The sequence below is a fragment of the Ictidomys tridecemlineatus genome, unplaced genomic scaffold, assembly GCF_052094955.1.
Source record: "Ictidomys tridecemlineatus isolate mIctTri1 unplaced genomic scaffold, mIctTri1.hap1 Scaffold_450, whole genome shotgun sequence".
In the NCBI taxonomy this organism is placed as follows: domain Eukaryota; kingdom Metazoa; phylum Chordata; class Mammalia; order Rodentia; family Sciuridae; genus Ictidomys; species Ictidomys tridecemlineatus.
This window is the reverse complement of record NW_027522914.1, coordinates 71,624-81,164: the sequence shown is the minus strand read 5'-3', so window position 1 is coordinate 81,164 and position 9,541 is coordinate 71,624. Positions and strand designations below refer to the sequence as shown.

The 9,541-nt window shown below is 36.7% G+C and overlaps 1 protein-coding gene across 21 annotated transcripts in view; it reads left to right on the top strand.

Moving 5' to 3' along the window:
- The first annotated feature begins 312 nt into the window (after positions 1-312).
- LOC144373648 (uncharacterized) overlaps positions 313-9,541 on the top strand; it is a 39,255-nt gene continuing 30,026 nt past the window's right edge. For all 21 annotated transcript variants that reach the window (XR_013433244.1, XR_013433245.1, XR_013433243.1 and 18 more), the window contains exon 1: positions 313-464. The gene's annotated coding sequence lies outside the window, so the exon portion shown is untranslated. The remainder of the gene's footprint in view (positions 465-9,541) is intronic.

Sequence of the window (9,541 nt, the reverse complement as noted above, 5' to 3'; positions counted from 1 at the left end):
GAAGACAGCAGAAGAGGAGAAGGGAGAAGGCAGCAGCGGCAGAGGAGAAGGCAGCGGAGGCGGCGGCGGCAGCGGTAGAAGCGGCGGCGGCGGCGGCGGCGGCGGCGGCGGCTGCGGCAGAGGAGGCGGCGGCGGCGGCGGCGGCGGCGGCGGCTGCTGCTGCGGCAGAGGAGGCGGCGGCGGAGGAGGAGGCGGCGGCGGCGGCGGAGGAGGAGGCGGCGGCGGCGGCGGCGGCGGCGGCAGAGGAGGCGGCGGCGGCAGAGGCGGCGGCGGCGGCGGCGGCGGCGGCGGCGGCGGCGGCGGCGGCGGCGGCGGCGGCAGAGAAGACAAGGGCAGAGAAGATGCAGTGTGTTGAACTGCGAGTCTTCTACACTGATCTTCAACAAATACTTGGTCCATCTGGCCTGAGGATTCCATTCTTCGTGTTTGTGGGAGAAGACCTTTAAAAGAAAAAGACGTCGAGGGTGAGTTGCTGGGGTGTGCTGCTCTGCACAAAATACCTTATTTATTTATTTTTATGCGGTGCTGAAGATGGAACCCAGGGCCTAGCACGTGCCAGGTGAGGGCTCTACAGCTGAGCCACAACCCAAGCACCCCCCCACCCCAAGTCTTGAATGTTCTTATAGTGAGTTTTTCCTCTTTGTAGTTGTTCTTGTTATTGACAAATCTAAACGATGTTTTTGTCTTGTGAAAATTGTTTTTCCCAAAATCCAGTATATCCATCGTTGAGGTATCTGAAAGTTAGGCTTCAGGATCCTAATGTAAGATAACATTGGGTAGCTAGTACTAAGTTCAGGAGGAACCAGGAAAAAATATGAAGGGAAGGACAAAAAGAACCCCTGAAAAATGTAACCTGTCAGGTCTTGATTTACATGTGCTTGTACACAAAACACCATATGATTAAAATTTAATCCAAATATTTTAAATCTAGTTTTATCACCATTTTTCCTCACAAGTTAAAGTATATCTTATTTGGCTTTGAACTTATCAACGACTAACTAATTTTGCTAGAAATAATTTTAATATTTTCCTCCTTGTTTCATCTATTCATTTCATCATTTTCTTTCCATGTCTTTTACATTTGCCTTTACTTCATATTTAGTTTATTATTCTGAGAACATGAAGGAATTTTTTTTCAAATACTTGATTGAATTATCACATAAGGTTCTCATGAATGGGATATGCCATTCTGACCAAGATTTGATAGTTTCAAAGATAAAATTAACCTGTGGCACTTGAGAAAGGTAGATGTCTATGCAGTTTCTTACTTTCCAGGATCTTGGCTTCTATTGGATATTGATATTGAGCAATATCCCCATCCTCAACAATTTAAGTTACTCAGCATTAAAAGAGAATAAAATTATGGCATTTGCATGTGAATGGATGGAGTTGGACAGTAACGTGCTAAATGAAATAAGTCAATCTCTAAAAACCAAAGGCAGAATATTCTGATAAGTGGATGCTGATCCATAGAGGAGAGGGGTTAGACATGGAAAAAATGAAGAAATATACTGTTTTTAACTTTAAAATACAATAATCCTTTGTTGGTATTCATTCAATTTCTTTAATATATACAGTACCATTCAGATCATCTACTTATTTTTGTAGTAGGCATTTTGGTAGATTTTGTCTTTCAAGAAATTATTCCATTTCATCTAGGTTTTCAAATTTCTGATTACATAAGTATTCATAATATTACTTTATTATCCTTCTAACATTCAGAGAATATTTAGGAATGGCCTCTTTTTCATTTCCAATATTAGTAATTTATTATTCCTCTCCTTCTCTCTCTCTCCTTTTAGCTACCTTGATTAGATTCTTACAAATTTTATCTTTTCAAAAGACCATCTTTTTTATTATTAATTTTCTCTTTTGGTATCCTGTTCTCAATGTCATTGAGTTCTGCTCTAATTTTAATTATTTCTTTTTTTCCTTTTATTTAAGATTTAGTCTGCCTTCCTTTTTCTGGTTTCCTAAGAGAGAAGCTTAGGTTATTGATTTCAGATCTTTCTTCTTTAATATATGCATTCAACATTACCAATTTTCCTGCTGTTTTTAATGTTCCCCACAAATTTTTATAACTTGTAATTTGATTTTTGATTATTTTGAAATGGTTTTAAATTTCTCTTGAGATTTCATATTTGTCTCATGTCACTTTAGAAGTCTTTTTTTTTTTTTTTTTTTTTTTTTTTTTTACCCTTCCAGTCAGTATTCAGGGCTTTTCACTATCTTCCTATTGTCAGTTTCTAGTTTATTCATTGTGATCTGAGATTAGGCAGTGTAATTTCTACTTGTATGATTGTTAAGGTGTATTTTATGATCCAGAATGTGGTTTGATTTGGATGGTTTTTCATGTGAGCTGGAGAGCAAAATGTATAATTGTATATATGTGAATTAAATACAGCTAATTAGTATTAGCACAATGGAGTCAGACTAATTAAAAATAAGAAAAAATTGTTTTTGCATTTTTCTTTCACTTTGTCTAATACTCATCATGTCTTTATGTAGATTTGTTTTCTGAGCTGTGATATTTTCTTTTCCTCTGAGGCATTCCTTTTAATACTTCTTGCAGGGCAAGGTATACTATCAAAGAGTACCTCAATTTTTGTTGAGAAAGTCTTGATCTCTGCTTCACATTTGAAGGATAATTTTACTGAATACAGAATTTTATTTGGGTGGTTTTTATATTTCAAAGCTTTAAATATGTTGCTGTGTTTTTTTATTTGTAAGGTTTCTTAACAATGTCTGATAAATTCCATGCTTTCTCCTAAAGAGCTAAGGTGTTTTTTTTTTTTTAATAGAACGTCTTTCAATTTATTTTTCTTTATATTTGGTTATCCACAGTTTGAATATGGTATGCTTAAGGTATTGATATTTTTTACATTTATACTGATTGATGTTTTAAGAGATTTCTATAAAGATCGGATGAACATGGTAAGGAAAATTAAGATTTATAAGTTAGGTATAAAGCTATCAAATAGATATGGTCCATGATGGAACATGGACGATATGTAATTTGAAATGTTCCAATTACTACATATAAAATGCTGGAAATCATAGTAACTATGAGTGGTAATGGCTATATTAATTAGACCATGGTGATCAATACGTGATATGTGCACATATGTGTGTATACATACGATCGTTTTGCATACCTGAATATATATAGATTTATGTGCTGATTAAACATTTTAAAGTAAATAATATCAACAAATTTAATTTTAATGTAATTTGACTCAAATATAAAAATTATTATTTCAGTACATAATCGGTGTTTAATGACTAATTGTATCCCTTCTTTTATATTAATTCTTTGGTACCTGTGGTTTATTTTGCATGTATAGTCCATCTTAACTCATACTAGTCACACTTCAAGCATTCAATTATCATATGTGGCCAGAAGTAACTATATTGAACAGTACAGATCTATACATTTTTATGTATTAAGAGTTCATAATACAAATATTATTTCAAAATGTCAATTAACTGGTATTTTCTTGCTATATTCCCATGATTAAGTCAGGTTTGTGGGTGTTTACCAGAAAAATCTCAGACATAAAGTGTCATTTTCATATATCATATATGAGTGGTACATATAGCTTCTTTGGTGTAACAGTATTGTTTTTTAAATCCTAATCCATTATTCAATATTTTGAAGAAAGTCACTGTACACAGTGGGAAGGTTTTGTTTAACTGTAGATATGAAACTAATTTGGATTTCTTGCAACACTTTAGATGTTTCACTGTACTCTTCATTTGCTTGCATATAATTTTAGATGAAAGAAGAAATAAGTTGAAATAATTCATCTGGTTTTTTTAAGTTATGCTGAGGGTCAAACCCAGGGCCTCAGATATGCTAGGCACGTATTCTATACCCCAGTGAGCTATAATTCTTAACTATACTCCAGTCCCTATAATTCTTAACTTTGCTTGTCCATAGGTGCAGTATTTTTTCCATTAGACTTCTTTCAAGATTTTCTCCTTGTCTTTTGTTTTCTGTAGTTTGAGGTGGATATAGGTAGGTGAAAAGTATTTGATATTGTATCTGGCTGCTGGAGTTCATCTCTGCTTATATATAAGAAAGAGAGAGAGAGGGAGAATTTTTGAGATCTGATTTAGTCAGCAGTTTTGCAGCTATGATCAAAAGATCTTACAAGAACAATTAGTGGATTTGGGGGCTCACTGTCTCAGAGCACTCAGTCCAGGGACAGCTGGCTCCATTCCTCAGGTTTTGAGGTGAGGCAGGACATCATAGCAGAAGAGTGTGGCAGAGTGAAGTAGCTCACATGATGAAAGCAGAGAGGAATGTTGGTAGCCAGATACAAAATAATATCCCACAGACATGTCCCCAGGGACCTACTCCATTCGTTCTCTACCTGCCTTCAGTTACCACCCAGGTAATCCCATCAATGGAATTAATCCATGGATTGGGTTAAGGCTCTCATATCCCAATCATTTCCTTCTTGCATTGTCTCACACATGAGCTTTTGGAGGACACCTCACATCCAAACCATAACAATTTCTGAGTTCACATCTCCATGCTCTGTCTGTTTTTGCATTTCTGTTCTCTGCCTTTTATACTAGAGGCTTTGATGTATCTGAATCTGGTTCTGCTACTTGCTTCTTCTCTTCACACTGTTATTTATTTCTTGTCTTAATCCTTATTATACATTTTTTCATTGAATGATGAACACTTATTAATAGATTTAATGTACATAAGGCAGATAGTGTGAAAATTGTTGCTAGTCTTTCTCAGGCTTGGAATTTATATAGTTTTGTTCGCTGACCATGCAAGGAGTTTAAGTTACTTCTTGGTTCTTACCTTTGTATCCTGTCTTGATTTTGACCTCTTTTGAATATTCTTGTTCAGGGAGTCTGGATCTTTCAATAACTTAAGTTGTAGCCCACTATACTAGAGCTCTGTTGTTGTGATGGTAATGAATCCTTAATCTCAAAACTAAGTGCCAGTCATGAGTGTGTCCATATCCATGAAATCTGACCTTCACACTATTTTTTCTTCTGTAAAGTGCAATAGTAATGTCAAAGGGGCTGAATGGAGAGAGTGCTCCTCTTCTACCTGAGATTTTGTGGCAAGGACAGTTTTTCCATTTTCTGTTCTGTTCTAACCAACCCCATGCCATTCCAGTCCCTGAAGAGTAGACTGTTGTTAGGGAGAACACTCTAGGGTAATTTCACAAGGATTTTTTTCAAAATATTTTCCTGGCTCTATTTACCATGAGAACCTCATAGAAAACATAGAGGTACAACCCCAAACCTTCAGGCTGCAGCTCCCAGGAGTTAGTCATCTCCTGATAGTTCACACTAAGCCTCTAGCAGTTTCTCAAAGTTGCTACTGAAATCTCTCCACCAGTTTATGGCTATAGTGACCTCTGCTTCAGATCTTGGGCAACAAAGTCTCTGTTGGGACTCTCTGAATCCCTGGCTTTTTCAGATTTGGGGGAGGCAGTTTGCCCTGGAAATTTGTTTTTCTGATGTGTGTGTAAGAAAAATTATTGGAGTTTATTTGTTAGTTGTAATCTGATTTTCCTCGTTGTAAAATAGGGATGACAAAATACAGGATCTTTGTATATAGGAACTGACATCTTTAGATTCATTAAAAAACGAGAAACAAACAAACAAAAAACGCTTATCTCCACTACTGAAATTTACTTTGGAAGCATGCAGGGAGGACAGGTTTTTGTTTTTGTTTTTTAATCAAAAATCAAAAACTAATATTTAAGAGGAAGAGATTATTTTCCTTACTCTAATATAATGAGATAGGGAAGTTGACAGAATAAGGTTGAATTTTCTCTTATGGAATTTTAATTAAATTCAGGAAGGTACATTCTTCAGATTTTGTAGGTATAAGACAGAATGTGAGTAGAAATTCATTTGACCTAAATTCTTTATATTTAATACAAAATTATGCATCTGTGTGTGTATGATCATTCTTAAGTCAAATGTTCATTACAATTATTTACTATAGTTTAAAATTTTCTAATGATCATTTCACTTTCCAAGTTTGTAATTTCAAATTCAGGGAATTTACATCATTTAGAATATACTTTATAAAAGTATTCATCAAAATTAATCATAAGTAAATATATTCAAACCCTCACTGTTAAATTCCCTCATTTTTTTCCAAATCAAACAAAAACAAAGAAATTACCTTTGCGCAAAAACTGAAAATGGAAAATTTTAACCAAAGGGGAATTATTTAAAAATTCTCAAGTGTCCTCAAATCAAAGCTTATAGTGGAAACTCTTTCACAAATTTAATTATATTGGTCATCCTCCCCAATGTTTATAATGGGTTAGGATACCTAAACTGGATGCAAAAGCAAAGTAAAAAATCTCAGGCCTAAAACCACATAAAGGCTCTTAATATTTAGGATAATTTCTATTCCCCTTAAGGCATATGTTGTGAAATATGGACATCTTCTGCAAGTAACTGGCACAGCTATATCCCCAAATCCTGGTAGAATTATATAGAAGTTTCCAGAATTAAAGAATTTCTCCTCTCTTCAATAACTAAAAGAATAAAATCTCGATTTTTCGTAAAAATTGGATGTGATAAATATTATGGGGTGCTTTAGTTTTGGAAATTGGATACTCTTGGGCCCATGCCCATGTATGTAGTAAAGTATATAAATCCAGATTAGTTTTTAGCCCAAAGAAGAAATGGATGTGAAGTGGGGGAGTATGTCCTTCACTCAACTGTCACCATTCTTGAACCTTCTTGGTTCCAATTCAGATGGATGCTTGAGTGCAGGAATCAGTTTTCAAGCTGCAAGTACATTTGGTTTGCAAAAGAAAGGTTATTGGATTAGTAATCCATAGCCATTTGTCATGCAGCTATTATCTGCCAAACACCAACCTGGTTTTCTTCCCAAAGAGGATACACATTATCCTTCTTCTCTAAATGCTATTATTAACTGGTGGAGTCTTTTAGACTGCTCTTCACTCATTGGGTATCTGTTCTAGTTGGGAGCAGAGATATCTGGGAAAAGAAAATGAGAGGACTATAAAAAGGGAAATGGCCAATTCCAGGGGATAGAGGGCTCATTCTTCTTCCAGGGTCCCTTTCAAGGGAAGAAGCTGTTCAACCTAACTAGGTAGGCCTGCCTGGGGTTAACTCAGTCACTCAACATAGATTGAAGACAATCATGTGATCACACCAGAACCCTCTCAGGGGTTGCCAGGGCACTATATCCACCCTGAGTCAATTTTAACAAACTCAAGATTGCAATGGCTTTCTGAAGTTTTGAATATATAATATATAATCCTTCCTTTATTTCCTCATTGTTCAATGTTAACACCCTCCAATGGTTAGCACATTTTTGAGATTTAGAAAATGTTCTGAAAATTAAATGTGGCCATAAAATTGAAACAGGAAAAGCTACTATGGCCAACTCAAAATATTTGACAGTCAAGAAAAGCATTAGAAAAGCTGAAAATCAATCCTGATTATTTCTGTCAACTAACATCATTTGCCTAAGGTCATTGCAAATTATATGACGTTATCAAAATCTTTGGGCAGTTCTACTACCTGCAATGAACAATACAGTACACTCCTATAATTCATTCACTCCTGTAAAAACAATTTTGTTCTTAAATTAGCTTCTTCACAATACTCTCCTATTTTTTCTCCTATACACTTTTTAAAATCAACACTTTCCAAATCATCTCTTCCACTCTGGGCCTTTAAATACCAGAGATGTGCTAATCATTCTCAAGTTTACATGGGAGTATCTCACCTCTACCTCAGTGTTCCATACCCACCTTCTTACTGAGTACTTCTCTGGCTTTCAAATAGGCATCCAAATCTAGCAAGTTTCAAACTTTATTCTTGTGTCCAACATAAGCCAGCAGTCCTTGAAGTCCAAACCCACAGAATCACGTCTCATCTCTCCTCATAACAAAACTCTTCAAATAAGCACCACCTCTGCCATCTCTCATCTGGACTTTGGCAGTAGTCTCCTGGTTGATTCTGTCTCCTCCACACAGACGGCAGATGCTTTTTGGTTCATGAGTTTATAAAAGAAAGCGAGATGGGAGGTGATGAATATCTTGTTCAGGTTATGCTGAGCCTGACAATTGTCCCATCATTCAGAGCAGAGAGCAACTATCCCATGCCTCAGAGGCCCTCATCTGCTACCTCCAGATTTGCTTTTCCTAAATGAAGAAGGGAGACAGAAGATATCAAAATGATTCTCTTTATTAGCGTTAGCATGTGCTTTGCTAATGGTGACCTCTGTGGGATCACGTTTTCATTTCTTAATTTCCACTTGGCCCTCTTCTCCCATGTGGAAAATGAATTTATTGATACTCCCTTCATGTTGAGGTTGATATGAAGATTAAATGAGATTAAACTTCTCTGTAGTGCCTGACTCAACTCAGGTTGACTGTATGGTCATTTGTATTCGTGGGATTCTTTTATTTAGGTAAATTCCTTGTAGGTTTGCTGCCTCAAGCATCACGTATAAGTGAGATAGTTTAATTCCCAAGAATAATTTATCACCTCATCTCCAGGTGCTTGTCATTCATCTTTTGTCATGGATTGGATGTGAGGTGTCCCCCAGCTCACATGTGGAACAATGCAAGAAGGTTCAGAAATGATTGGGTGGTAAGAGTCTTAACTCAATAATTTTATCCCCTGCTAGGGATTACCTGAGTGATAACTGAACTGGTAGGGTATGTCTACAGGAGGTGGGAATTAGGGCAAGGATTTAGTGTCTATTTATATCTGGAAAGTGGAGTCTGTCTCTTTGCTTTCTGATCACCATGATGTGAGCTGTTTCCCTCTGCCACACTCTCCCATCATGATGTTCAGCTTCACTTTGCTTCCTGGGAAATAGAGCCAGCCTTCTATGAACTAAGACCTTTAAAACCATGAGCTTCTGAATAAGCTTTTCCTCTTCTATAATCGTGTTGGTCAGGTCCTTTAATCACAGCAGCAAAAAAAGCTGAATAAAACATTTTTTCTATTCCGTTGGAATGCTATCTCCACCATGTAAGTGTGACTTAATGACCAAAGTATTGAAAAGACAGTAAAGAAAAGGATATTATTTGTTTCTTAAGGAAGAAAAGGGACATTATCTCAGAAGAGATGTCAGACTTGAGAATGGAACACATTGGCCTGCTGTTTCTAGGTTAGGTTACTGCATCTCCTTTAGGTGATATTTCCCAGAATCCATCCAGGGCTATACAGAGCTCAGATTTTTATCTCCTTACATTTCCAAAAATACTTAGACAGAAGACCATCTGGGAAGTTTTATTTTCTTTCTTTGGCATCTTCATTAAGACTCCCAAAGACTCAAAGTTGGCTTCCAGCTGAACCAAAGCTGCAGGCATCCATCAATGCCTGGGACCAGAGATTTTTTTCAGAAACAAAGGAGTTCTCCCCCAAGTCTCAGGATGAGGGACAAGACACCTGGAAGGTCTAAAAGCAGCAGGACCTTCTCCTCCTTCATTTCTGTTCAGAGATTTCTGCATGGAAGTATTCCAATCATGCATTGTTTTATTGCTTCTCTACCAACTTT